We start from the raw sequence: 27962 nt of genomic DNA, 5'->3' as shown, positions 1-27962 counted from the left end.
TTGACACTAACTATGAAACTTGACATAATCAGTAATGAGTACATGCTTGTTGCAGGAGGAGTTGTGGTATGATATAAATAGTAGTATAATATTGATTTTTTTTTAAAAGAAAGGATATGAGTTTCTTTGTCTTTCAGATCTACTAGAATGAGTTCACAGTAGCCATCGTTTATTGAGCATCTAGAGCTCCACTGGGTACCTCACATGTTCTGCACTCAATCCTAACAGGTAGATATTCTCCCTTTTTAGCTAATGAAGAAAGAGACTCAGAGAAGGTCAAGCTGGGATTTGAATTGAAATATTTATTATTCAAAAAGTCTTGCTCCTTTTACTGGCTTTAAAATTTCTTTCATAAATTACAACTCAGATAAGTGTGACACTTGGGGCTTCTCTTTGAGTGCCACTGAATTTCCAAAGTAAACAGGCTCAAATTTAATGCTCATATTAACACTGAAGAAAAGAATTATGGGATTGATTTTACGACTTTGTGAAACTCTGAAACTAAAACATCCATGGGCTTCACATATCAATTAATTCTTTTTTAATTTTTTATTTTATATTGGAGTATAGTTGATTTACAATGTTGTATTGTTTCAGGTGTACAGCTAAGTGATTTAATTATGCATATACATATATCCATTCTTTTTCAGATTATTTTCCCATATAGGTTATTACAGAATATTGAGTAAACTTCCCTGTGCTATACAGTAGGTCCTTGTTGATTATCTATTTTATATATAGTAGTGTGTAACGTTAATCCAAAACTCCTAATTTATCCCTCCCCCGCCTTTTCCCCTTTGTTAACCATATTTGTTTTCAAAGTCTGTCTGTTTCTGTTTTGTGAGGAAGTTCATTTGTATCATTTTCTTCTTTAGATTCCATATATAAGTGATATCATATGATATTTGGCTTTCTCTGTCTGACTTACTTCACTTAGTGTGATAATCTCTAGGTCCATCCATGTTGCTGAAAATGGCATTATTTCATTTTTTTATGGCTGAGTAATGTTCCATTGTATATATGTAACACATCTTCTTTATCCATTCCTCTGTTGATGGACATCTAGGTTGCTTCTATGTCCTGGCTATTGTAAATAGTGCTGCAATGAACACTGGGGTACATGTATCTTTTAGAATGATGGTTTTTCTCTGGATATATGCCCAGAAGTGGGACTGCTGGATTATATGGTAGTTCTTAGTTTTTTAAGGAACCTCCATACTGTTCTCCATAGTGGTTGTACCAATTTACATTCCCACCAAAAGTGTAGGAGGGTTGCCTTTTCTCCATACCCTCTCCAGCATTTATATTTGTAGGCTTTTTGATGATGGCCATCCTGACTGGTGTGAGGCAATACCTCATTGACATTTTGATTTGCATTTCTAATAATTAGTGATGTTGAGCATCTTTTCATGTGCTTTTTGGCCATCTGTATGCTTCTTTGGAGAAGTGTCTATTTAGATCTTCTGCCCATTTTTTGGATACTGAGCTGCATGAGCTGTCTGTACATTTTGGAGATTAATCCCTTGTTGGTCATTTTGTTTGCAAATATTGATATTTTTTCGCACATTCTGTGGGTTGTCTTTTCACTTTGTTTATAGTTTCCTTTGCTGTGCAAAAGCTTTTACACTTAATCAGGTTCCATTGGTTTATTTTTGTTTTTATTTTCATTACCCTAAGTGGTGAATCCAAAAAGGTATTGCTGCAATTTATGTCAAAGAGTGTTCTCCCTATGTTTTCCTCTAAGAGCTTTATAGTATCCAGTCTTACATTTAGGTCTTTAATCCATTTTGAGTTTATTTTTGTGTATTGTGTTAGATAATATTCTAATTTCATTCTTTTATATGTATCTATCCAGTTTTCCCATCACCACTTATTGAAGAGACTCTTTTTTCCATTGTATATTCTTGCCTCCTTTGTCATAGATTAGGTGGCCATAGGTGTGTGGTTTTATCTCTGGGCTTTCTGTCGTGTTCCATTGAGTTATATTTCTGTTTTTGTGCCAGTACCATACTGTCTTGATTACTGTAGCTTTGTAGTATAGTCTGAAGTCAGGGCATTTGATTCCTCCAGCTCCGTTTTCCTTTCTCAAGATTGCTTTGGCTATTTGGGGTCTTTTGTGTTTCCATACAAACTGTAAAATTTTTTGTTCTAATTCTGTGAAAAATGCCATTGGTAATTTGATAGAGATTGCATTGAATCTGTAGTTTGCTTTGGGCAGTATGGTCATTTTGAAAATATTGATTCTTCCAACCCCAAAACATGGTATATCTCTCCATCTGTTTGTGTCATCTTTGATTTCTTTCATCAGTACTTTATAGTTTTCTGAGTACAGGTCTTTTACCTTCTTAGGTAGGTTTATTCCTAGGTATTGGGTTGGCCAAAAAGTTCATTTGGTTAGTGAATACATTGTTCAATAAAATTCTTGGTGAGAACGAAAAATGTCTTTACTTAAAACCAAACGAACTTTTTGGCCAAGCCAGTATGTTCTTTTTGATGTGTGGGCAAATGGGATTGTTTCCTTAATTTCTCTTTCTGATCTTTCTTTGTTAGTGTATAGGAATGCAAGACATTTCTGTGTACTAATTTTGTATCCTGCAACTTCACCAAATTCATTGATGAGCTCTAGTAGTTTTCTGGTAGCATCTTTAGGATTTTCTATGTACAGTATCATGTTATCTGCAAACAGTGAGTTTTACTTCTGCTTTTCCAATTTGGATTTCTTTTTCTTCTTTGACTGCCATTGCTAGGACTTCCTTGACTGCCATTGCTAGGACTTCCAAAACTATGTTTAAGAAAAGTGGTGAGAGTGGATATCCTTGCCTTGTTCCTGATCTTAGGGGAAATACTTTCAGTTTTTCACTGTTGAGAATGATGTTTGCTGTGGGTTTGTCATATATGGCCTTTATTATATTGAGGTAGGTTCCCTCTATGCCTACGTTGTGGAGAGGTTTTTTTTTTTTATATCATAAATGGTGTTGAATTTTGTCAAAAGCTTTTTCTGCATCTACTGAGATGATCATATGGTTTTTATTCTTCAATTTGTTAATGTGGTGTACCACAATGATTTGCATATATTGAAGAATCCTTGCATCCCTGGAATAAATCCCACTTGATCACAGTGTATGATCCTTTTAATGTGTTGTTGGATTCTGTTTGCTAGTATTTTGTTCAGGATTTTTGCATCTATGTTCATCAGTGATATTATCCTGTTCAGTGATATTATCCTGTAATTATTTTTTGTGCTATCTTTGGTTTTGGTATCAGGGTGATGGTGGCCTCATAGAATGAGCTTGGGAGTGTTCCTTCCTCTGCAATTTTTTGGACGAGTTTCAAAGATAGGTGTTAACTCTCAGCAGACCGGTACTTGCTGCAGGGTTTCCTAGCAGCGGTGGCAGCTTGCCCACTCCCCAGGACAGCGATTGGTGCCTGCTTGCAGGTCCCCTAGCTGCAGCCATGGCCCACGCACTCCCAGGACAGTGGGGGCAGCCACTGGAGCCCACTTGCAGGTCTCTTAGTGGTGGCGGCAGCCTGTGCCCACCCTGGAGTTCAGTATGGCAGCGGTGGCTTGCGCCTGCCCCCAGAGCCCTGAAAGCACATGCGTGCAGGGAAAGAAGCTCCTATGGTGGTCCTGCCCCTCTCCTTGTGTGCCCCCCAACAATGGTGCCTTGCCTCTCTGGCAGGCCCAGGCTTCTTCCGAGTGACCTTCAGTTGCTACACTCCAGCCTCTTCAGGCTGTCACCATGCAGCCAACCCTGGTGCTCTCCCTGGGTCTGACCACTGAAACCTGAATTTCAGCACCCAGCCCCTGCCCGCACCAGCAGACGAGTGGTCTCAGGTTGCGGAGTGCAGTGGGGTGGTACTGACCTTCTGTGCAGGTCACTGTCCATTTTGCCCTCTGCACATCGGTTGCTGTGCTCTCCTCTGAGGCTCCAAAGCCCCCTCTCCATCCAGACAGATCTCCCCGCCAGTGAGGAGCCTTCCCAGGGTGAAGGAGGAACGTTTTCTCCTTCACAGCTCCCTCCTTGATGCACAGGTGCCCTCCCGATTTCTTTTTATGTTTTTTCCTTTTTTCTTTTATCCTACCTGGGTACATGGAGGGTTCCTTGCCCTTTAGGAAGTCTGAGGTCTTCTGTCAGCATGCAGTAGGTGTTCTGTGCAAATCGTTCCACTTGTAGATGTGTTTTTGCTGTATTTGTGGAAGTGAGCTCCATGTTCTGCTCCTCCATCATCTCCCTCATATATCAATTAATTCTTAAAAGGACACATTCTAGTGTATATATTGTACCTACTAAAAAACTACAAACTCATGTTACATCCCGTCCCACATCTCCAGCAAAATTATCTGTCTAGTTCTTCCATGTCAATTTTGAATACTATATTCTGTTTTTCAGAGTCCAAACTGCAGTGGCAATCATTTCACACCTTTTCTCCCTCTCCATCCTTAACCCAACTTTCATCTATTTTTCTTTGCTACTTTTCTATAATTTTCCCATTTCCAACTGTTATGTTTACAATATTGAAGTGCTTATTTTTAAGATGTCAGGACCATTGAAAAGATAACCCCAAGTGATTTTTGGTTACAGTTTCTTTACTTTTAAATCTACCTACATTAATTCTTAAAGCGTTCTTCAGTTATGCTACTCCCATCCTAAAATACCATAAATTTGAATAGAACAACAACAAAAACAGCAGGAACAGTGACAACAAAGAGACCCCTTACAACTCTTGACATTCTCGGGTTTTGTTTTTTTTAGATCTAAGGAACATGTGTATATGTATGGCTGATTTGCTTTGTTATGGAGCAGAAACTAACACACCACTGTAAAGCAATCATACTCCAATAAAGACGTTAAAAAAAAAATACACAACTGAGATGAAGTGACTCGCCCAAGGTAAGAAATTGGCATATTCATGGCAATTGTAGAACTTGGTTAAAATCAGATCTTTGACTTCCAAATCAGTGCTCTTCTTACTATTTCCTTCTGACACTGAAAATGTCCTAGTATCTTAGCATGGCTTTTAAACACCCTTCACTAACACAGATCTGCATGTACTCACCCAAGTACACTCTTACATGAACGCTGTGTTCTCCATCAAAAATTGCCCTCATTTCTTGAGTGTATTTTTTCACTTCCCCACCTTTGAATTATTGGTCCTATAATTCCTCTGGTAGAATATTTTTCTTAGCTATCTTCATGGTCCCTTACCTCATCTTCCTGAGAAAAGTCAACCCATTGATTAAATACCAGCTCAAAATGATTTTCTTCACCAAGGTGGGTACAAGGCAACTCTAGTGGGGAAGATCTTCCTCTTCTGAGCACTTATTGCATATTATTCATACATTCATGTGATAATAAGATGCCATAAATTATAGTTAACTATTTATTTATCTTGCCTTCTTAACTTTGTAATTACACAGGAACAGAGTTATGTCATATATTCTTGCTTTCACCCCAGTTTAGCACCTAGGCTGCTGTAGTCAGTACTTAGTTATAACAGTAAAAGTTTTCACAACTACCTTTTTTTGTCCTTTTTATTTGCCAAACACTTTACACACATTATCTCATTTTATCCTTACAGCAACCCTATGGGGTGAATATATACCTGCACTATCCATGATAGCAGCCCTTACTCACATATGGCTTCTGACTGAGCATTTGAAATGCAGCTAGTGCAAACTGAAATGTGCTATCATTGTAAAATGCTCACCAGATTTTAAAGACTTAGTATGAAAAAAGAATGTAAAGTATTTCATTAATAATTTTTTATCAGTTACATATCACAATAATACTAATTTGGATGCATTGTATTAAATTTAAAAAAAATTTAATTTCACCTGATTTTTGAAAACATGGCTACTAAGAATTTTAAATTATATATGTGGTTCACATTATGTTTCTACTGGACGGTGCTGGCACACACTCTGCTTCCTGCAGGAGGAAAGTGAGCCAGATAAAAGCAACTTCCCCAAAGCCACGCAGCTTATAAGTGGTGGAATCTGAAAGTGAGGACTGACTCCAGAGCTAACGTTCTTATCCTCCACGTCATGCCCTAATACCTCCAGATGAATTTTTAGTGATTGGCTCAATGTTGTCTTTCCCACTGTGATTAAGCTGCCCTCACTAAAATGTAACATGAGTCAGAGTAAATCTCTCTTGGGTGTGCAGCTCCAGTTTCCAGCTGAATCTATGCTTGCTCCTAGGAATACTTTAAGATTAATTTCTATTTAAGTACAAGAAATATTTCAAAAATTTCATTTCTGTGGTTACCCTAATGGTACTTATTGACTCCAAGAATCTTATTGTACAGTTAGTTAGCTTCCTGGGAATAGATGAGAGACTTAGGAAAGCAGGTTTAGCCTTTTAGTTTATCCGTACCCAAGATTCAATAGAGCCTTAGTGAGCAGAAAGATAGATACCTCCACATCTTTGGCAAGTGTTTTATATTAAGATGTTATAAAATTTATTTTATTTTTGCTCTAGGGGAAACAAACCAGAATATATCATCCTTCTGATGCTATGCTTTCAACATTGACTAACATTTCCTCAGATTCACCCAAATAGTATTTTTGAATATAGTGAACATAGTTTATCCAATTCCTTATACTTCTTGTTTTGTTGAAAATTTCAACTTAGTTTTGCATAAGAGATTCCTTCAGAATTAAACAAATTGTTAGATAAAGTAAAATTATCTAAAGTTGAGATATTGGAACTTGACTATATGATAATCCATATTCCCCGAGATTCCAAATGAAAATCATGAGATGAATGAAACCTTTCAATAAGTAAAAATTGGTGTTTTTAAGGAGGTAGTGGTTCAGTGACACTTTCCACAGTAGCTTATACAGTGGCCAAAATAACGCCATTTTGTAATGGAACATTCAGATAAGGAAAATAGGTAGTATAAGGTTATGAAATTTACTAAGTCATGTTGACAGGAATCTTTGGCTTTTTCGTTATAATTCACAACACTAGTTAATGTATCAAGACTTAGAGGTTGAGCTTCCTTGGAAGAGTCCTTAATCTAATAATATTTACCCAATGAATCAATTGTTTGGCTCAAAGATGAATAGACCCTATTTAATGAGACTCATTAAATGCTCTATCTGTTGAAACTGTACACTTATTGTTAGACAATTAATTTAGAAGACATACTTTTCTTATTACTCTGTCTATACACTTAACACATATATTAGCAAAAAGGTCACAATGTCCACTTACATGTTTGATCATGTTACCAAAATATAACTTGCCAGCAATATGAGTCAACAGTTGACTATAACTATGCAGTTTTCTATTGTTTATACCACCGGGAATTGCATCATTCTGGATTAAATGCATGTGTCTGCATGAATTCTGTTATAATAGAAGCAGACTCAAAAAAGCTTAAATTTTAAGATTACAAATAATTAAAACATCATTACATTTCTCATTAAATTCAGTAATTTCTCATGATTATTCAGGCTTTGATTACATTTCAAGCAGTATGTTCCCCCAAAGAAACAAAAACACCCATTTTACATTTCATTCAAATTAGTTTCATACACAGATCACAGGAAATTTGTTTATCACAGATATACATGAAGTCTAAAAGAGCTGTATGCCATATATGAAATAACAGAGTAGAGAAGGCTTTGATCAATAAGGAAATGATTTTTATACACATCTGAACCAATTTGAAGCAATTCTCCCGATCAATAGAGATAGGCAGAAATGCTTCTCAGCATTTATTACCTGTGGAGAGCATTATTGATTAAGTGTATTGATTTTTAGAATGCATGTGGAGAGGCATCTGTTGTTTCTTTAAAAGATGCCTCAAAATGAAAAGTATCAAGAAACTATTTAAGTTTTGAGGATTTGCATTAATGGCTCAACCTGGGTCATTACTCAGAATCTCAAAAACATAACTGAAGGAGATGTGAAATTTGATTTAGTTTATTTTGCACCCTATCACTAATCAATACGTTTCAGAAAAAAATATTACTTGGCAATTTAATTTGCTTAAGTGCTGGTAACAATTTTTAAACTTTTTCAGTATTTTTTTCTGCTATGTATACTCTTGCTAAAAGGTCTTAACTTTTGCAGGTAGTACCACTGGAACAAGGATTGAGTCAAAGTGTAAATATAGGCTAAAAATAAATGCATTTTAAATTTCTCTTGGTGGAAACTCACATCATAAAATGACACTAGAAAGTTTCAAAATCTTATTTTAGGACTAGTCAAGCAGATATGTTATTTAGAATAGATAATATGTTTAACGGATACAACAAACTGAGAGGATGAAGATAAAATCTACTGTTACTTAAACTTGGTATGGAATGTTATTTATTAAGTGAATTTTGTTCCACAGGGTATGTTTTATCTGTTCACCCTAAAGTTTCAAACAAATATGGTAATTGTTTTTTGACTTACACTTGAAATCCACGTCCTATATAGGAAGGCAGTTCTTTGACACTGCAGAAATTCCTAAAACTCAGCAATAAATCCAAAAAGTAAAGTATTTCCCTGCTAGGAACAGAACTTTTGATCTTACCATATGTAGTTTTTAAAATAATTTCCCCCTATTTATTAGGAGAGCATGAATGAATATCTTCCTGAACAAGTGCTTTCCTATGTGAGCTGTCTTCTAAATATTACAGAAATCCCTTGTGAGATGCACCCTAAAGTCCTAAAAATGTTCTAATTACTGAATCTATTTAGAATATCAACAGCCACCTGCTTTCATTAAGAAATCCTTGTAGACCTCTTTCCTAACTTGGTCTTCACCTATGCAGCTGATCAGTGTTGAAATAATATTTATTCAGGGACCCATGCACCTGGAGAGTTGCAAACATTTCAGAAAAGCTTTTGCTGATGTCAGAGGAAAATGTAGTTTCAGTTCAGTTCTGAGGATCAGATAAGCTCTGGTAAAGTGAAGCTGAGAGAAAATCATAGACTGCGATATCTCTTTCCCCATTATTATTGAATAGAGAAAGGACCTGAAGGCTTATATTTTATACCAAAAAGTAATTAAAACTAAAATATTACTATAATTAAAGTACTTTGTTTGTTTTTGTTTTTACTACTTAAACCATAATGTGTACTAGTTTAAAAGTCAGAGTTCTAATATTTCGGAAATTTTTCTCTTTAGGGACATTTGTGTCATCACTAACTTTGTCATAAGGGAATCCCCCTTTCTGAATGTGGAGTCTTGTCTGTGGGACAGAAAACCCTGTCAGCTTATGTTGGTTAATGCTGAGATGGTGAATTATTAATAATTGCATCCTTATTTTTAGAACTTCATCCTTTCCTACTCCTGGGCAATATCGTCCAGTGGGTGAAAGTGGTTAAGTGATAAAGCAGCATCACTACACCATTAATAGTTATAGTCAAGAAGATGCATATATGTGATTTAGTAGTTACAGTCAAGAAGATGCAAATCTGTGATAAAAGAATTATAGCGTGATGATAACCTCTCTATCCACTGCCAAAAAACCAGAAAAGAACAGCTAGGATACCAAATGTGAAAGTTCTTTTGAGTATGGAGTAGCTAAACAAGTTAAAGATAGTATAATTTGCTTGGTTTTAGAAAAAAATCATTAAACTCTTTAGCCTAAATTTCAAATCTGTCATAATTCATTACCTGAGGAAATACACAGTCCTACCATCTAATTGACATTTTACCTTCAAAGTGATTTGAAGGGGTTGATAAAAGATAAAACCACTAGTTTCCATGTTTTAGGTGTGTGTGTGGGGGGATGAATCAGGAGCTTGGGATGAACATACACACACACTATATATAAGATAGATAACCAACAAGGACCTACTGTATAGCACAGGGAACTCTAATCAATATTCTGTGATAATCTATATGGGAAAATAATCTGAAAAAGAATGAACATATGTATATGTATAACTGAATCACTTTGCTGTACACCTGAAATGAACACATTGTAAATTAACTACACACCAATAAAAAAAATTTTTTTAAACCCACTAGTTTCCATTATCTACTTTTTCCTCAATATTTTCTATTATATTCTGTAATACTTACAACCATATGTGAAGAAAACATTATTTTCATGCTTCATTTCAGAGAAAGAAATGGAATCATAGAGATGAAGTAACTTCTTTAAAGTAACAGAGCTAGTGTTAAAGCAAGAATGGCAACCCAAGATTGTTGTAAACCTTTTCTATTCTAGAGCCTGGGGAAAAAGTAATGTCAGAAAGCTAAGCTGATTTGGCTACTACCTGAAGTGCTAAATAAATTTATATTAACTCATAATTCTGTGAAGGCATTTTATGGAAATCTAAAGTAATATTCTAGTATATTGCATTCTGATGGCCTGGCTTTGTATCTCATAGAAAATTTAAAGCAACTATATGATTAGTTTGTTTTTACTCAGACTTTCTCCATCACACTTTTTCATTCTTACTCTCTTAATCTGGCATTCCAACTTATATCAAATGGGCTTTTGATAAACGCTAAGAGACAATTTGAGATTTAGGGCCCTGATGAATACTTGGGGTTAAAGTTACAAGACACAAATGATTTAGATGTGTACATGAGGCATAAAAATGACAAAGTTGACACTGCAATTTTTTTTTTTTTAATAGAATTTGACTTGTCAATAGATGGAGTATTAGTTCAGGAACTGTTCAGTTGCAAGTGAGAGAAAACTCAAAGTGGCAAAGAAAAAATAAGAATATAGATTTATAACTCAGAAATACAAGTAGACTGAAATCAGAAATAGTTAGACCAAGAGGTTGGAATGATGTTATCAGAGTGTCATCCCTCACTGTCTTTCAATTCTGCTTTCTGCAGTGTGGATTTACTCTCAGGCAGGCTCTGTCTACTTGGTAGTCCCAACAGGTTCAGAGCCTCCCAAACTTAACATCCATGGCAAGAGTACCTTTATTGCTCAGCAGTTTCATACTGGGTAAAAATATCCCACATTGTCAAGCTGGGATCATGTGCTTATCCCTGGACCGATTACTATGGCTGGCAAGTGGAAAGGTGTGATGGACAAAGCCAGGGCTGACTGCCCACTACAAAAGCTGAGAGTGTACAAGAGTTACCCAAAGGAAGATCAAAATGCTGTTATTTAAGAAAAATGAACACTTTGCATGGAAAAAAACCCCCAAAACCCAAAAAACTACAACCTACTTTGGATAGTCATTCCACATATGCAAAGCCAGAGTCAATTTTTGCGTTAGAGAAGAAAACAAAAACAAGCCACATTCTAGGCCACTGAAACAGTGCTTTACTTTCCCACTGTTTTTCCATTTGGCAATCCATCTCATTCTATAATCTTGCCTCCTAAAAGACTCCAGTGTGAATAAATTACATCTGACTTCACTAAGAAATCAGCACAGTTATTTTGTTAAACAGATTGCCAATGTTTGGAGTCCCTTGATTTACAGTCAGACTTTCAAATGCAGAAAAATCCCAAGGAAAATTGCAAGGAAGGTGGGGGTGAAATGGGAATTACAGTTGCAAAGGAAAAGAAAGAGCTGAACACCTATGTAACAAGCAATGTGTTTTAGAAAGTGGAAAGTATCGCCTAAACTCAAGCCTCCTTTGCACTGACTAGATATTCTGATTATTAATATTGGAGTTCCATTCATATACCAGATTATAACCTCCAAAAGAAATGCCAACCCAGAAACACTGAATTTCCTTTAAGTTAAAGAATAAAACTGTTATAATCTCTATAGTTAGAAACATATGTCATAGTTTTTAAAGAGCTTTCCTAATAATCTCAGTGTTTGCAGGAAAGAAAATGACTTAAGAAAACTGTCTTTTCAAGGGCTCTTCTGTCTAGGTTGATATATTTTAAGTTTCAGTTAACAATCTTGCACATGTTCAAAAGAGCTTGATGTGATTTACGAAGAGTTCTGAACACTAAAAAGTTTAATATTTCAGCTATCTCTAAAATAGAGACCATTTTCAGAAAAAAAAGGCTAAAAATATATACAGCCAAATAGATAAAGGTTATTTTGAGAAGTCATTATCTTGAGAAAATATACTCTTTTTGCTGTAGTCAGTATTTACACTAAAAAAAATCATTCTTTGGGAATTGTTTCAGAATAAAATAGATGAAAATGCAAGGGGAGGGTATTGATGAAACAAAATTGACAAAAATCTTATAGTCATTGGGTAAATGGTGTTCATTATACTATTTTCTCCACTATTGTTTGGAAAATAAAAATTGAGTAGACATATAATAATGTCAGCATTACCGTGTAGTCATTTCTTACATTTAAAACAAAAAATATGTTTGATTGTCATCAGAGAACACCAGTGTTCTAGAACTAGGTATATATACAATGTGTCTAAGTAATTATGTTACCACCTATAGAGAGCCAGATAGTGATAACTGAAGTTACTAAATATAATGTGTTAGAAAAACAAAATTGAAACCAAGATGAGATTAATAGATCAATGTAATTGTAATTTGAAAAATAAAATACATATTACTTAGGATGATCTTATCCTAAGTGCTAAAAAGTAGTTGCTTTCAATGTCTTTTTAAAGTCCTTAACTCTTGTACATAATTCTGAGTTAGCATTCAAAAGTGTCTTCTCGACATACAGATGGCCAAGAAGCACATGAAAAGCTGCTCAACATCACTAATTATTAGAGAAATGCAAATCAAAAGTACAATGGGGTATCACCTCACACCAGTTAGAATGGGCATCATCAGAAAATCTACAAACAACAAATGCTGGAGAGGGTGTGGAGAAAAGGGAACCCTCTTGCACTGTTGGTGGGAATGTAAATTGATACAGCCACTATGGAGAACAGTATGGAGGTTCCTTAAAAAACTAAAAATAGAATTACCATATGACCCAGTGGTCCCACTACTGGGCATATACCCAGAGAAAACCACAATTCAAAAAGACACATGCACCCCAGTGTTCACTGCAGCACTGCTTACAATAGCCAGGTCATGGAAGCAACCTAAATGCCCATCAACAGATGAATGGATAAAGAAGATGTGGTACATATATACAGTGGAATATTACTCAGCCATAAAAAGGAACGAAATTGGGTAATTTTTAGAGACGTGGATGGATCTAGAGACTGTCATACAGAGTGAAGTAAGTCAGAAAGAGAAAAACAAATATCGTACATTAAAGCATATATGTGGAACCTAGAAAAAAGGTACAGATGAACTGGTTCACAGGGCAGAAACAGAGACACAGATGCAGAGAACAAACGTATGGACACCAAAGGGGGAAAGTGGTGGTGGTGGGGTGGTGGGATGAATTGGGAGATTGGGATTGACATATATACACTGATGTGTATAAAATGGATAACTAATAAGAACCTACTGTATAAAAAAATAAAAATTTAAAAATTTAAAAAAAGTGTCTTCTCTACATTGTGAACCATACCATATAATTTTAAATATTTAAGGTTTTAAAATTAAATACTAAGATTTGTATATACTAGGAAGCAGTTATTTAGCCAAAGAATTGATAGTAATAAGCTATGCTGATACTGAAAAATAATCACAGCTCAAACTCAAAAATTTGAATCTTGAAATTACTATATACCTCCAATTGGACTTAAAAAAAAAACAGATGCCCGTGTAGATGTAGCTTATATCATAGACACTAAAATAATACAAAGATTTTTGTTAAAAAAGCACTATCCATCATAACCAGAAAGCAGATTGAAAATACAGAATGAATTTCCTGGCACACACTCGCTATGAACTGGCCAATGGTAGTACCCAAATACACCAGATAATTGTTCCACCATCTGCTTCACATTGATTACATAGTCCTGATGGTACATTTTCTATGACTGTGAGAAATTCCATTTAAAAAACATGATTTGGACTTTCTAAATTAGGAGTCTCTTCAAAATAGCATAAAAACTGGTTTCAGAGCAAATCTAAAGCTTTGATATGGTTCTCTTTTCTAGGAATTAACATCTTTAATATTTCTCATGTATAACATCTTCCTTGTTTTTTTTTAGCTTCATGTTAATAGCGTTGTAAAGCATGAGGGGTTTCTAGTTTTTAATCAAGTGCAAACGTGCCTCTGAAGATGTACAGGGTCCTGTTTAATCCTGCACATAAAACACATGCACACTTTCACTTAAATGATCCTAACTGATATGAATGGCAACTTATTTTACTAGATAACTATTTTGCAACTTTGGCAAAAAATATATATAAAAAGTATTTTATTCTATTCCTAAACCTGAAAGTACAAATCCTCATTTATTATAACTTACTCCAATAAATATCTTACCTTTCATGTTTATTATTTAGTGAACTAGTCAAAGAGAAAAAAGTAACTTTTTTTTTTTAACACAACCCTAGATATTCTTGAACAAAGCTTTTCCAACTGGTGACAGAAAGGAGATGGCAAGACCAAGTCAATCAAATCTTACATATTTCCTTCAGGGGCTGACAGCCAAAGAGCAGGACATAATTGTAGGAAAAGTGTATTATATTGTATCATTCAACCAAGAAAAGGGATAAGCTACCAGGAAGTCATCTAAGATTCATGAACATATCTTTAATCTAATTTCAAGAAGAGAGATTGAAAGGCTGCTTCCATATGAGATATTTGCATTTTAAATTAATTTTGATTTTTTTTTTTTTTTTTTGGCTGTACGCGGGCCTCTCACTTCTGTGGCCTCTCCTGTTGCGGAGCACAGGCTCGAGACGCGCAGGCTCAGCGGCCATGGCTCACGGGCCTAGCCGCTCTGCAGCACGTGGGATCTTCCCGGACCGGGGCACGAACCCGTGTCCCCTGCATCGGCAGGCGGACTCCCAACCACTGCGCCACCAGGGAAACCCCTAATTTTGATATTTATTGAGGAAATATTACATGGTTAAAGAAATCAAGTTCTATAGGCTTATAATAAACAATACTTTTCTGCCCTAACTCCTTTCACATCACCTGAGCCCCTTCCCCAAAGTGCCTATTTTAAATCCTTTTAGCTGCTGCTTTTGAAATTTGCCATCATATTGGACAATCATTTGTGCCACTGCTATTTTTCAATGTATCAATTTCAGACATTTTCCATGGAATTCCTATTAGGGAGAATATTAGACTTTTATGTAATTACACTCAGTTCTCATCTCTCCATCCTTCCAACTAGTTGAGATCACAATTCTAGGTTCAGTATTAACAAATTCAGTTAATACTTAGTTCAGTTACATTATTATGACATTTATCCTTATCATTCACTGCTGACTCATTTAGGATGCTCTGATTATATATCCCTTGCTGTACAAACTTACTTCCCAGATTTTTTTTTTCCTTTCTGGGTTGGTTTCTATGTACCTATCACTAATCACTCCTAAACTCTTCTCTGTAACTATAGAACTTCTTTCAGTACTATTCCTTGCATGGTCAAATACATCAAGTTTATTTTTGGATTCTTTTTTCCTGGAGACCATACCTCGAAAACAAGAGCTTCGTTGGTTGCATAGGAAAAGTCTATCTGGGGGTTCCTAAGAAAAGGTATATGTGTGGATAAAATTCTAAGTGGGAGGCAAACTGACATTTTCATTGTGTGTAATGAAAATTATCCCCTCATGTCACTATCTGTAGGCATTTTCTTTGGGTTCTATTCAATTCTTCCAGCAATGAATACTGCGTGGTGGCCTGTGTTCCAGGAGCTGAATGAGGGGAAGGGTGGAGAGAATGTTGTTGGTCAAAATCCATGTTTTGTATTTACATTCTGTGTTTTGTGTTTCTGAGTCCAGAGCCCCTTCTGATTCAATTTTTCTGGAGAACAAACCTTTCCTTTGAGAATTGTGGTTGAAGGGAGAATGCTTGGTTGAATAGGGTGGGAGAGAAGATCTTAGGTTTAAACTGCTCTTTATTTATATTAATACAACCATGTCAGCTCCATGCCTCTTCCCTAAATTCTTTGTAGCAGGTGACATCAGTTCCAGAATCATTAGGGAGCTCTGTTGTGTAAATTAACACATCATCTTAAAGTTTTCCTTTATAGGCACTTGGGTCCCTGCATCCTCTACTTTGCTAAGTCAGTTATCACTCCTCCACCTGTCTCCTACTGACATCTCTAGCCCATTACAGTATTCTCTTCATTTTCTGTCTTTGTGTATTTATACCCATGTCCTTCTTTACTGTCATTGTAGTGGTGTCCTGGCATTTAATTCACTATATTTAATGCATTCTTCAGTGTGATATTTACATTTTGGTGAATAAAAAGTGGTGCCAATTTTCCCATATGTATTCTATTCAATAAATTAGGTAATCTGAGCTTTAAGTATATAATTTAAAAATTATTCCACAAGATCTTAAATATGAATTTGAATGAAAAAGATGAATCCCCCCTAGTATTTCTGTTTTTCCTTACTTGGCCTTCACTCTCCATAGGTGTTTTACATGTACTAGCTTATTTATTGCTCAAAATCATCCTAATGGTTACTACAATATTACAGAAGAAATTAAACTCAAAGAGCTTCAGGAAATTGCCTTGTGTTATACAGCCAGTAAGTAGTAGGGCAAGAATGACCATGCCAAAAGTATGGGTACTTGCATGGAATCACAAAAGACCCTGAATAGCCAAAACCACCCTGAGAAAGAATAACAAAGCTGGAGGCATCACACTTCCTGATTTAAAACTGTATTATAAAACTATAGCAATCAAAAAGGTATGGTGTTGGCATAAAAAGAGACACAAAGATCAACAAAACAGAATTGAGAGCCCAGAAATAAATAATAAACACATATATGGCCAATTAATTTATGACAAAGAGCCAAGTATACACAATGAGGAAAGGATAGTCTCTTCAATAAATCGATGTTGGGAAAACTGGATAGCCCATGCAAAAGAATGAAACTGGGCCCTTATCTTATATCATGCACAAAAACCAATCCAAAATGGTTTAAAGACTTGAGCATAAGACCTGAAACAATAACACTGCTAGAAGAAAACGTACAGGGTAAAGTCCTTGATACTGTTCTTGGCAGTGAATTTTGGAGTTGACATCAAAAGGGTAAGCAACAAAAACAAACAAGCAAACAAACCAAAAAGCAACAAAACCTACCTCAGGAGGCAAAAGACCTGTACTGGGAAAACTATAAAGCACTGATGAAAGAAACTGAAGATGACACAAATGGATGTAAAGATATACTGTGTTCTTGGATTGGAAGAGTTAATATTGTTAAAATGACCATATCACACAAGGCAATCTACAGATTCAATGCAATCCCTATCAAAATACCAATGGCATTTTTCACAGAAGTAGAATAATTTTAAATTTGTATAGAAACACAAAAGACTCCAAATAGCCAAAATAATCCTGAGAAAGAAGAACAGAGCTAGAGAAATCATGTTCCCTGCCTTCAGACCATGTTACAAAGGCACAGTATTCAAAACAGAATGATACTGGCACAAAAACAGACATATAGATCAATGGACAGAATAGAGCACCCAGAAATAAACCCACACACTTATGGTCAGTTAATCTATGACAAAGGAGGCAAGAATAGTCAATGGAGAAAAGACAGTCTCTTTAATAAGTAGTACTGGGAAAACTGGACAGTTACATGTAAAAGAATGACATTAGAACATTCCCTAACACCATATACAAAAATAAACTCAAAATGGATTAAAGACCTAAATGTAAGAGGGAAAACCATAAAACTCCTAGAGGAAAATGTAGGCAGAACACTCTTTGACATAAATCATAGCAATTTTTTAAAAATCTGTTTCATAAAGCAAAAATAAACAAATGGGACTTTAAACTTAAAAGCTTTTGCACAGTAAAAGAAATCATGGACAAAATGAAAAGACAACCTACTGAATGGGAGAAAATATTTACAAATAATATGACAAATAAGGGATTAATATCCAAAATATATAAATGGCTCATACAACTCAACATCAAAAAAACAAACAACCCAATTAAAAAATGGGCAGAAGACCTGAATAGACATTTTTCCAAAGAGGACATGCAGATGACCAACAGGCACAAGAAAAGATGCTCAACACTGCTAATCATCAGAGAATGCAAATCAAAGCACAATGAGATATCATCTCACACCTGTCAGAATGACTGTCATCAAAGAGTCTACAAATAACAAATGTTGGTGAGGATATGGAGAAAAGGGAGCCCCATACACTGCGGGTGGGAATGTAAACTGGTGCAACCGTGGTGGAAAACAATATGGAGGTTTCTCAAAAAAGCTAATAATAGAACTACCATATTCCTCTCCTGGGTATATATTTGAAAAAAAACCCCAAAATATTAATTTAAAAAGATATATGCACCCCAATGTTCATAGCAACATTATTTACAATTGCCAAGATATGGAAACAACCTAAGTGTCCATCAACAGGTTAAGGAAGATGTGGGATGTATATATATATATATGTGTGTGTGTGTGTGTGTGTGTAAATGTATATATACACACATATACACTCTATATATATATGGCATATATATATATGGTATATATATATAGTATATATATGGTATTATATATATAGATGTGGTGTGTGTGTATATATACATATATATACATACAATGAAATATTACTCAGCTGTAAAAAAAATGAAATTTTGCTATTTGTAGCAACATGGATGGACTTGGAGTGTATTATGCTAAATGAAATAAGACAGAGAAAGACAAATGCTGTATGATATCAATTATGTGGAATCTAAAAAATAAAACAAACTAGCAAATATAATAAAAAAGAAACAGACTCATAGAACAAATTAGTGGTTACCAGTCAGAAAAGGGGAGGGGCAACATAGGAGTGGGGATCAAGAGGTACTAACTAATATGTATAAAATAAGCTACAAGGATATATTGTACAATACTGGGAATATAGCCAATATTTTATAAAAACTATAAATGAACTATAACCTTTAAGAATTGTGAATCACTATATTGTACACCTGTAACTTAGATAATATTGTACATGAGCTATACTTCAAAAAAAGATGAAAAAGAAAACCAAGTGGCAGTACTTCAAACTAAAATTCTTCTGCACAGCAAAAAAAAAACCATCAACAAAATGAAAAGGCAACCTACTAAATCAGAGAAAATATTTGAAAATCATGCCTGATAAGGAGTTAATATCCAAAACACATAACAAACTCATACAGTTCAATAGCAGAAAAAACAATCCGATTAAAAATGGGCAGAAGATCTCAATAGACATTTTTCCAAAGAAGAGGTACAGATGGCCAACAGGTACATGAAAATGTGCTTAACATCACCAATCATCAGGGATGTGCAAATCAAAACCACAAGGAGATATCACCTCATACCTACTAGAATGGCTATTATAAAAAAGACAAGAAATAACAAGGGTTGGTGAGGTCATCGGGGAAAGGGAACTCTTCTGCACTGTTGGTGGGAATTTAAATTGGTGCAGCCACTATGGAAAACTGTATGGAGCTTCCTCAAAAAATAAAAATGGAATGACCACATGAGCCAGCAATTCCCCTTCTGGGTATTTATCCAAAGGAAACAAAACAGTAACTTGAAAAGATACAATGTTCATTGCAGCATTATTTACATTAGTCAAGAATGGAAGCAATGTAAGCATCCATCAATGTATAAATAGGTAAAGAAATGATATATAAATGATATATAGGTACAGTGGAATATTATTCAGTCATAGAAAAGAAGGAAATCTTGCCATTTGTGACAACATGGATGGACCTTGAGAGCACTACTCTAGGTGAAATAAGTCAAAGAATGACCAATACTCTACTATTTCACTTAATGTGTGGAATCTAAAAAAAAGAAAAAAGAAAAGCAACCCCAAAACAAAAAACAAAACATGAACTCATAGATACAGAGTACAGATTGTGGCTGCCAGAGGCAAGGGTTGGGAAGCAGGCAAAAGGTACAAACTTTCAGTTATAAGATTAATGAATTCTGAGGACGTAATGTACAGCATGGTGACTGTAGTTAACAATACTGACTGTACATTTAAAAGTTGCTAAGAAAGGAGCTTTTACAAGTTTTCATCACATGAAAAAAATTTGTAACCATATGAGGTGATGGGTGTTAATGATTACTACCAGAAATTTAGTTAACTAAATTTCTGGTAGTAATCATTTCCCTATACATATACCAAATCATGTTGTACACCTTAAACTAATACAATGTTGTCAATTATATCCCAAAACTGGAGAAAAATAAAATTTAAATATAGAAATTCTTAGGCCAAAAAAACGGAGTTTGGGTCCAAGATCTCTCCTCTTAACCATATGCATATGCCTGTTTAAATACAGGTCATGGTTTTGTGATCTTTAATATGATAATACTTACCTCTACAGCCCTTAAGAGCTCCCAAGAACCATCATGTCTAAAGCTACAGATATATCTAATCAAGTGCCCTCCTCAGCTAATGATCATTAGCTCTGAAACATCTCTGGGCTTTGCTCTGCACTTCCTTTAAGCTTCTTTTCTCATGGAACATTCCTTAACTATGCTTGTTAGTTTCATATGTGGACTTGTCTCTTTTGCCTCTTATTCATTGGCAGCTCAATTTTGGACCATGATTTTGAGTCTGATCTGGCTCTCCATTGGAACTGTGCTTCTGGTAATTCTTCCCTGGGCTCCACATACTCCATCTAGTTGAATATGAGCCACATGACCAACACTCCCCTCTGGAATCGATGTTGTATTCCCTGACTACCACCTGCCTCTCTCATCTCATTGGGGAGGGGAATGACAATGTTCTACTGTCTTTCTAATTGGATGGTACTGGATTTTAACTGCCCCTTCGAATTATATTTTTAGTGATATTTAATTCAGCATTCATAATATGTCCGTTTTTAACCAATTTATACTCAAAGTGAGCCTGAGATAAAACGGGAGCTGGGTGGTGTAGAAGAATAGTCACTTGTTTGGCTATCCAGGAAGCCAAGTTTAATTTTAGCCTTGAGAGAATTTGAAATCATTATAATTAGATGAGTATTAAAGCCCACAAGTGAAAAGGACTCTTTTTTTTTTAAAGCACACCCATTCATTTAGCATCAATTCACGACTGGCAGTTCATTCTCCCAAATGCTTTATCACCGAGCATGCATACAGAGTTATCTGGAGGAGTTCAAGTAACTTGGAAATAGGTCATTGCTGGGGATGTGATATAGACACTATATTTAACTGGAATAGCTATAGAAATGTATAAAACGTGTATGTATTTGTAGAGAGGAAGATTATATTGTTTCACGTATCTTATTTGTGATGCACAATAATGGGATAGTTGGTTTAGAATGATTGTAGGGTACACCCTGCACATGGTGCTGGGCATCAGTACAGATGTTAGGTAATAACCATTCCTGAGCTTGGGCTCCAAGGTTAATTTGAAGTGCACTCCAGAAAAATAGTTACTTATTTCACAGTTGCTTTAAAATGCTACGTAAGTTCTGTTTCAGTCCAGACTAATGCCCTGATTGAAGAATGTCAGTAATATGATGATCTGAGGTATCTTGAGAAACAGATGAGAAAATATGACTGGCAGTTTAGTCTTCTAGCCCTGCAATCCTAGAACTAAAAGGTGTTTTTGTAAGATTTAGAAGAAAACAGTTTCAAAAATGGGCTTTGGAATTTCCAGTAGAAAATGAAAGCAAGGTCTCTTAACATAAGCATGTTATTGTCAACAGTGGCATCTCTATTAAGCTTGTTCCCTTACTTAAACACTCCTATTACTGTCATCTCTCAGGTTTGTCATACCCACTGCCCTGACAGTACAAACATTCCACTGTAAAGTCTGTCAAAGAGGCCAGTTGATTTCCTACAACTTCCAACACATGCTGCTCTTTAATATCAGCCTGTCAGAACACCTAAGAGAAAGGCATCAGCTTACACGCTTGGAGCTGAGGCTACGACCAGCATCACACACACTGTAATCGTTAGCCTTTCCCTGCTATAAAATTCTGCCCTTTGGAACCACAGAATCTGTTGCTGTAAAATGCTATTGGCATAAATCTATCATGCAAATTAGATTGCATACATCTCGGTGGAACTAGTTATTTCAAAAAAACATTTTTTTCCTGGTGTGAATCTGCTTTAATTTCTTTAATGATAAGTTGTTTTCAAGTGTATATTGGATTTCCCTCTGCCACAATCAAGTGATTCCTGCATAGATGTCAAGAAAAATATTTTTGGCTTGACTTGTCTTGATTATATTCTATTCTTGTGGGATATATACACCCTTGCATTCATCTTAAGTTTGTCTTATCTTGGGAGGAATATTCCTTTTGGTTTCAAAAATGTGATTAGGTAATTTCAGGGTGACATACCGGACAGTCGTTCATTTACAAAAGATGGTTTTCTTGGCACCCCGTGGGGAGGTCATTGAGCTTTTCTGTTCTCTCTTTTTATCTGGTTCTCTTGTGGTATGTGTTTATGGGAGGCCTGGGGCAAGTCTATTAATATAAGGGATGTTCTCATAAAAGAATGTAGCTAATTTTATAACAAATACAACAGAACATCTAAAATCAGTACACATGGTATATTCGTGTAGTCACCTTGGGAGGATGTGGACTTATCCCAAAGACCTTTTTTGGAATGCCTTCAGAGTGTACGGCAGCACATGCTTTTATCCCTACTCAGTAAAGTTTATTTTAGTATTTGAAATTAAAGTCATACATTATCACCATAATACTGAACAAAAGTATCTAAAATAAAAATGATGACCACACACTTACCCCAACAACTTACTTTAACCCCTGGCTTAACTCCCCCTTGATGAAGCTAATTTTAGTATCTTGGTTTATAATCATTCCACAGTTTTCATCTGCTCATAAAACATATACAGTATATATATGGACTTAATTTTTAAGGAGAATATATAGATTATGTATATTCTTTAACTCGTTCTTTTCCCTTTAGCAATATATTGTGGGTATGGGCAGGTTTACCATGAAATAAATGAACTATGAACTTTAGGGTCCCTTACTTTCATGGGTCCTTTCCAAGGCCCTGTAAGGGGGAGATCCTAACAATTTTTTTTTAATTATATTTTTGTATTTTTTATTTCTGAAGGAGGCCCTTGACCTTTTAATGTACCAGGCTCTACAAAATCTGGACCTATTTCTGAGCTTGGACATCTTTCTAGGCCAGTAGATCTGGTGTATGTATATCCTCTTTGTTCTAGTATTCTCATGAATGTGAATCTTTCCAACAGAAGAGAACTGTCAAATATACAAATAAATACATACAAGGATTACTGTAACATTTTTAAGATATTAAAAATAGGACAATCTGGATCTTCTCATCACTTGGGGAGAAGTTAAAAAATTATGGGACAAACATACTTGGAATATGTGTGGCTTTGCATTTTCTAAAGTGATGGCAAATTGTTGGTTTCTAAGGATAGATTTGACTTTTGGAAGCAATCAAAAGGTATTCAGAGTCTTGTGAAAGAAGAGGAGACACTGGAATAGTATTACCTTTGGTTAAACCAAATTAGAACATGACTGCAAAGTCATGGGATTATTTATTTGGCCAAATCCTCCCTTCAACATCAGTGCATTGAGAACATGCTTTGTTTCAGGTATTCTGGTGGTTAAAAGAGGGCCCCATGTTTAAAAGTGGAAACATTTGTATGATAATCCCCGTTTAATGCAGAGTGTCAGATAGCAGGCACTCAATGAGTCTTTATTAAAAGAATAAGCAAGTAAGAGATAAGATTTGTGGTTACAGAAAGAGGGGTGTTGTGGTGAGGGGAAATAAATGAAGGTCGTCAAAAGGTACCAACTTCCAGATATAAGTACTAGGGATGTAATGTACACATGATAACTATAGTTATGATTGTTTTGTGGCGTATTTGGAACTTGTTTAGAAAGTACATCCTAAGAATTCTTATCACAAGGAGAGAAACTTTTCCTTTCTTTCTTAATCTATATGAGATGATGGATGTCAACTAAATTTATGGTGGTAATCCTTTCATATACTGTAAGTCAAGTCATTATGGTGTATACCTTAAACTTATACAGTGCTGTAGGCCAATTATATCTCAGCAAAACTGGAAGAAAAAGAATAAGCAAGTGAATCAATAAGATGCTATAATGGTATAATGTATATGGCATTATAAGAACACAAAAGAAGGAGAGATGTTAATTACTTAAGGGTGTCAGACAACGCGTGCTTCACAGAGGATATGATGTTTGAGCTTAATCTTTAAAGATAAAAAGAAACTGAAGGGAAAAAAAGAGTGAGCAGAAAACATTTCGGTTAAAAGGAAGTAGTATATAAAAAGGCATAGATGTGTAAAATTTGACTTGTATTAATTGGGCTTGGAGTACAGGGTCTGTATATGATTAATAGAAGCTGGGATTGAAAAAGTTAGGTAGCTGCCCAAAGGCAAGTAGTCGTCCTCATTTCACATTCTTATACTGATTCCTTATTTTCATTCCTCAGTGGTCTTTGTTAGAACAAAATTTCTCTATTGGGTGAACTTTGTTTACCATACTTAGCTGACACTTCCCTCTAATGTTCTTTAAAAAATATTCACAGTTTTTCCCTTTCTGGAGCATGCTATGAGGTGGTTATTATCAAAGGTATATACAAGGTAAGAGCCAAGTTGAAATATTAATAGAAAATCAGGGTCATGAAAAAAGATAACACAAATGGCAACCAGAAAATTCAACACAGTGTCTTCGTTATTGAACTTCAGATTTGAATCTGTGCTTGCTGGTAACTGAGTCAAAAAATAAGTTCACAGTTTTAATAAAAAAAGATATAACTCTGAAAGTAATAATATTTGTGTCTCTTTATAAAGAATAATTCTTGGAGTCAGAATGCCTTGGTGGTAGTTACTTAAGCTCTCTGTTATAGCAAATGGAGATTTTATGTGGTTTAAATGAGATACTAATAGGTAAGAAGTTTAGTATGTGTTAGGAACTGATCTAAGTACTTTACATATATTAGGTCATTTAAACCTCACGGTCACTCCAAAGTTGGGGACTGTTATCTTCTGCCCCATTTTACAAATGATGCACTGAGAAGTTAAATAAGTCTCCAAAGAGCATATAACAGAGCCAGAATTTGAACCCCAGTTGGCCCTGTTCTGAAGCCAGGCTCTGAACTACAGGCCATGCTGCCCATCTGAAACAATGAAAGCCACCAGACAGTGCCTGGCACATCGTGAGTGCTTACTATCTAATGGCTCTTAGTGCTATGATAGAGGACATAACATTTTCAATCCCTATCCGAAAGCAAACGTAGTCACTTAAAGATGACTTCTTTTAGTTCGTCTCCCACATTACAGATTGAGGAAGCAACCATATGCTTTGGAAACCAGATCAGCAGATGGCTTGTTTGGCGACCTATTGCATAAATTGAAGAAATGAAAGAGGTTTCCTCCCTAGAAAACATGTTCTGTCACTGGCATGCAAGGACCGACCTTCTGTCTAGAGTGGGATGCAGGGTGTTTACCAGGAGGGCATCCAAGATACTTAAGACGTTTTTATATAAGTGAAATTGTGAGTGGAAAAGTAGAGATAGTGGTTGTGAGGAGGAAAATTAGTTAAATCTTCCCTTTCTGTGAAACATGGCAGCACCCTGAAACCCAGCATGGTTTCCTGAGTGAAGATCACAGCAAGAAACAGAGGCAGAATGAGAAGTACATTCATATTAATTGTCCCATTTAAATTCCATAACCTGGTGTGTCGCGAGATTACTTCTAGAGAACAAATGAGTGCTAATAAGTGCTGGTATTATTTAAATAGAAAAGGAGAATCCCACATATAAATATTATTGGAAAATTTTAAAAATTGAAAATATTATAACAAATAAATTTCAGGTGGTAACTGTCATGCCTTGGTAAAGAACAAGTCCTTTCAGACAACTCAAATATCTTTGTATCCAAGATCAAAAGCAGAGACTTGGTTTTAAATTGAAATGATCTGGCATGGTCTTGGACAGGTTAGTAGCTCATATTCAAAGTAATGATGCTATTTTAGAAGTCCTGGACCTAGTATCTTAAATATATATTAATCACCTGTAGGATAGAAGAAATATGTCAGTGATAACAGCCTAATGGGCAAAGTTGTTTTATCAACAGAGATTGATAGAGGGTTTGTCATGTGTGTGAATTTTTACAACATTCTCCACTCTGGTCTCCCAGCATCTTCTCTTCTCTCTCTCTAAACAAATCTCCACACAACAGTGAGTTTTAAGAAATCTAAATCTGATCATGTCACTCACTGCGGTCCTTTGATGGATTCCCATTTGCCCTATGGTTTACATAATCTCCCTTCTGTTCAATTTTTATATCACCTGCCCCCACCTGTCTCCCACCTCCCAGCCTTAGATTCTCTCTGGTGGAATGTTCTTCCCTCCAAGCACCTCCTTTTCCTTATTAAATGAGTTCCCTTCTAGTTCTAGTCCAAAGGTCCCTCCTTTTGGGAGCCTCCTTGGATCTCTCGCCTATGTCTAGGACCTCTTATATGCCTCCACAGTACCTATTCCTCTTTCCTGCACCATGCAACATGTAACTACTTCAATTATTTGTGATAATAATGCCTGTCTTCCCCACTAGACTATGTATTGCCAAGGACAAACAATGTACGCTGTGCTCAATAATAGGTTTACTGACTGAATGGAGTTCGTTGCTTAAGGGATAGGAGAGAGAAGGAAGGATACTAAGGTAGGGTGGCGGCTTCAGCATGAGCAGAGGCACAGAGGTGGGGAGCACATGGCAAGCCTTTGGGTTGGTGACACTCAGTAATCCTTTATGAAAAGCCTTAGCAACAGTCGTGTTGAGAGAGGCAGAAGGACAAACAGGCTGATCTGATGGGGCCCTTTCTACTCTATGATTTTCTGTATCTGGCACATCTTTTTACAACTCTCAGAGGAAAAAGCCCAGTCTCTGGTTGCATATTGAATAACTGTTTGGACACAAAAAGGGGACATGAAGGCAACGTTCTTCATTTAGAAAAAGATGCTCTTATTCAATATGAGTAAGCACAGACCAATGTCATGCGCTTGATGGGTACTCAATAACTGAGCTATTGTTGCTGAGAGAGGATGATGCCAACTCAAAGAATCTCTCCGCCACTATTATCTTTTCAAACATACCCTCCTCCACGAGAGCGATTAAGTCTGAAGGCTATTACCTGCAATTGCAAAATCTGCTGCACAGAGCATCACCTGCCATGAGTTATAAAGGTACTTATTACACCAATGTTGAGTCACTGGATAGGGAACCACAAAATCTAAGGTTAGGTATGAAAAATGTAGGATCTATCTTGCAACAAGTAGGTTTTGGTTTAGGGATACTGAGCATTTCTTCTCAGTGGAGTTATGTTAACAAAAAGCCATTTTGCAAGGATGAATTATGCTTCTTTGCACATTTGTAATAGAATTTAGTTCTTAGTCAAACATGAATCAGGTTAGAGCCATTCCGTATTAATCAGATTTTTTTGAGTATTTGATCTTTCAGGTCATTGGCATCATTCACATGGGTAAGCCACAAATATTTTCTATTCACCACATGGCATTGACCCTGGCCATAGGAGGGACAGTCGATGATTCTGTTGCTGCAAAACCTGGTTAACAAATCACTGTGATATTTATTTTTCTTTTTCCAAATCTGCAGGGAAATAAATTTATGGATCACTTAACCTTTTGCCCAAGGAACAAATCCAAGTCAGTTCTGAATTAATATTGCTCTGAGGATGCAAAGCGAGGTCTGGTTTTCAAAGCAAAGCTGAGGGTTAAGGCAACAGTCCAGGTAAGAGGTAGAACTGCTTGTCCTCACCTGATTTAAATGATTGCTCCAGCCCTAAGTATATTTGCGTAGACATCTAATAGAATGCTTTTTGTTTGTTGTGCTTTGCTTTGTTCAGCTTGTATGAAGTAACAAACTGCCTACTACTTTGAATCAGAGTTCTCCAAGGCCAAAAAAATGACAGTCACCTATGTCCCATTGGAGATGGCACAGATGCTGACGCTCTTTCCTCACCTGAAGACCCCTGATCTGGCTTCACCCATAAAATCTGCCTG

The 27962-nt window shown here is 35.9% G+C and overlaps 1 protein-coding gene and 1 long non-coding RNA gene across 2 annotated transcripts in view; one reads left to right on the top strand and one right to left on the bottom strand.

The window, feature by feature from the left end:
- SPAG16 (sperm associated antigen 16) overlaps window positions 1-27962 on the bottom strand; it is an 885716-nt gene that overhangs the window by 4500 nt on the left and 853254 nt on the right. The window lies entirely within an intron of this gene.
- LOC307187795 lies at window positions 69-27962 on the top strand. Its single transcript, XR_013828703.1, has 3 exons — window positions 69-228; window positions 27556-27690; window positions 27806-27962. It is a non-coding gene; the product is annotated as an uncharacterized lncRNA (long non-coding RNA).

Source organism: Stenella coeruleoalba, assembly GCF_951394435.1.
Source record: "Stenella coeruleoalba genome assembly, chromosome: 6".
Taxonomy (NCBI): Eukaryota; Metazoa; Chordata; class Mammalia; order Artiodactyla; family Delphinidae; genus Stenella; species Stenella coeruleoalba.
The sequence above is the reverse complement of the archived record's forward strand: the minus strand, read 5'-3'. Positions and strand labels throughout refer to the sequence as shown.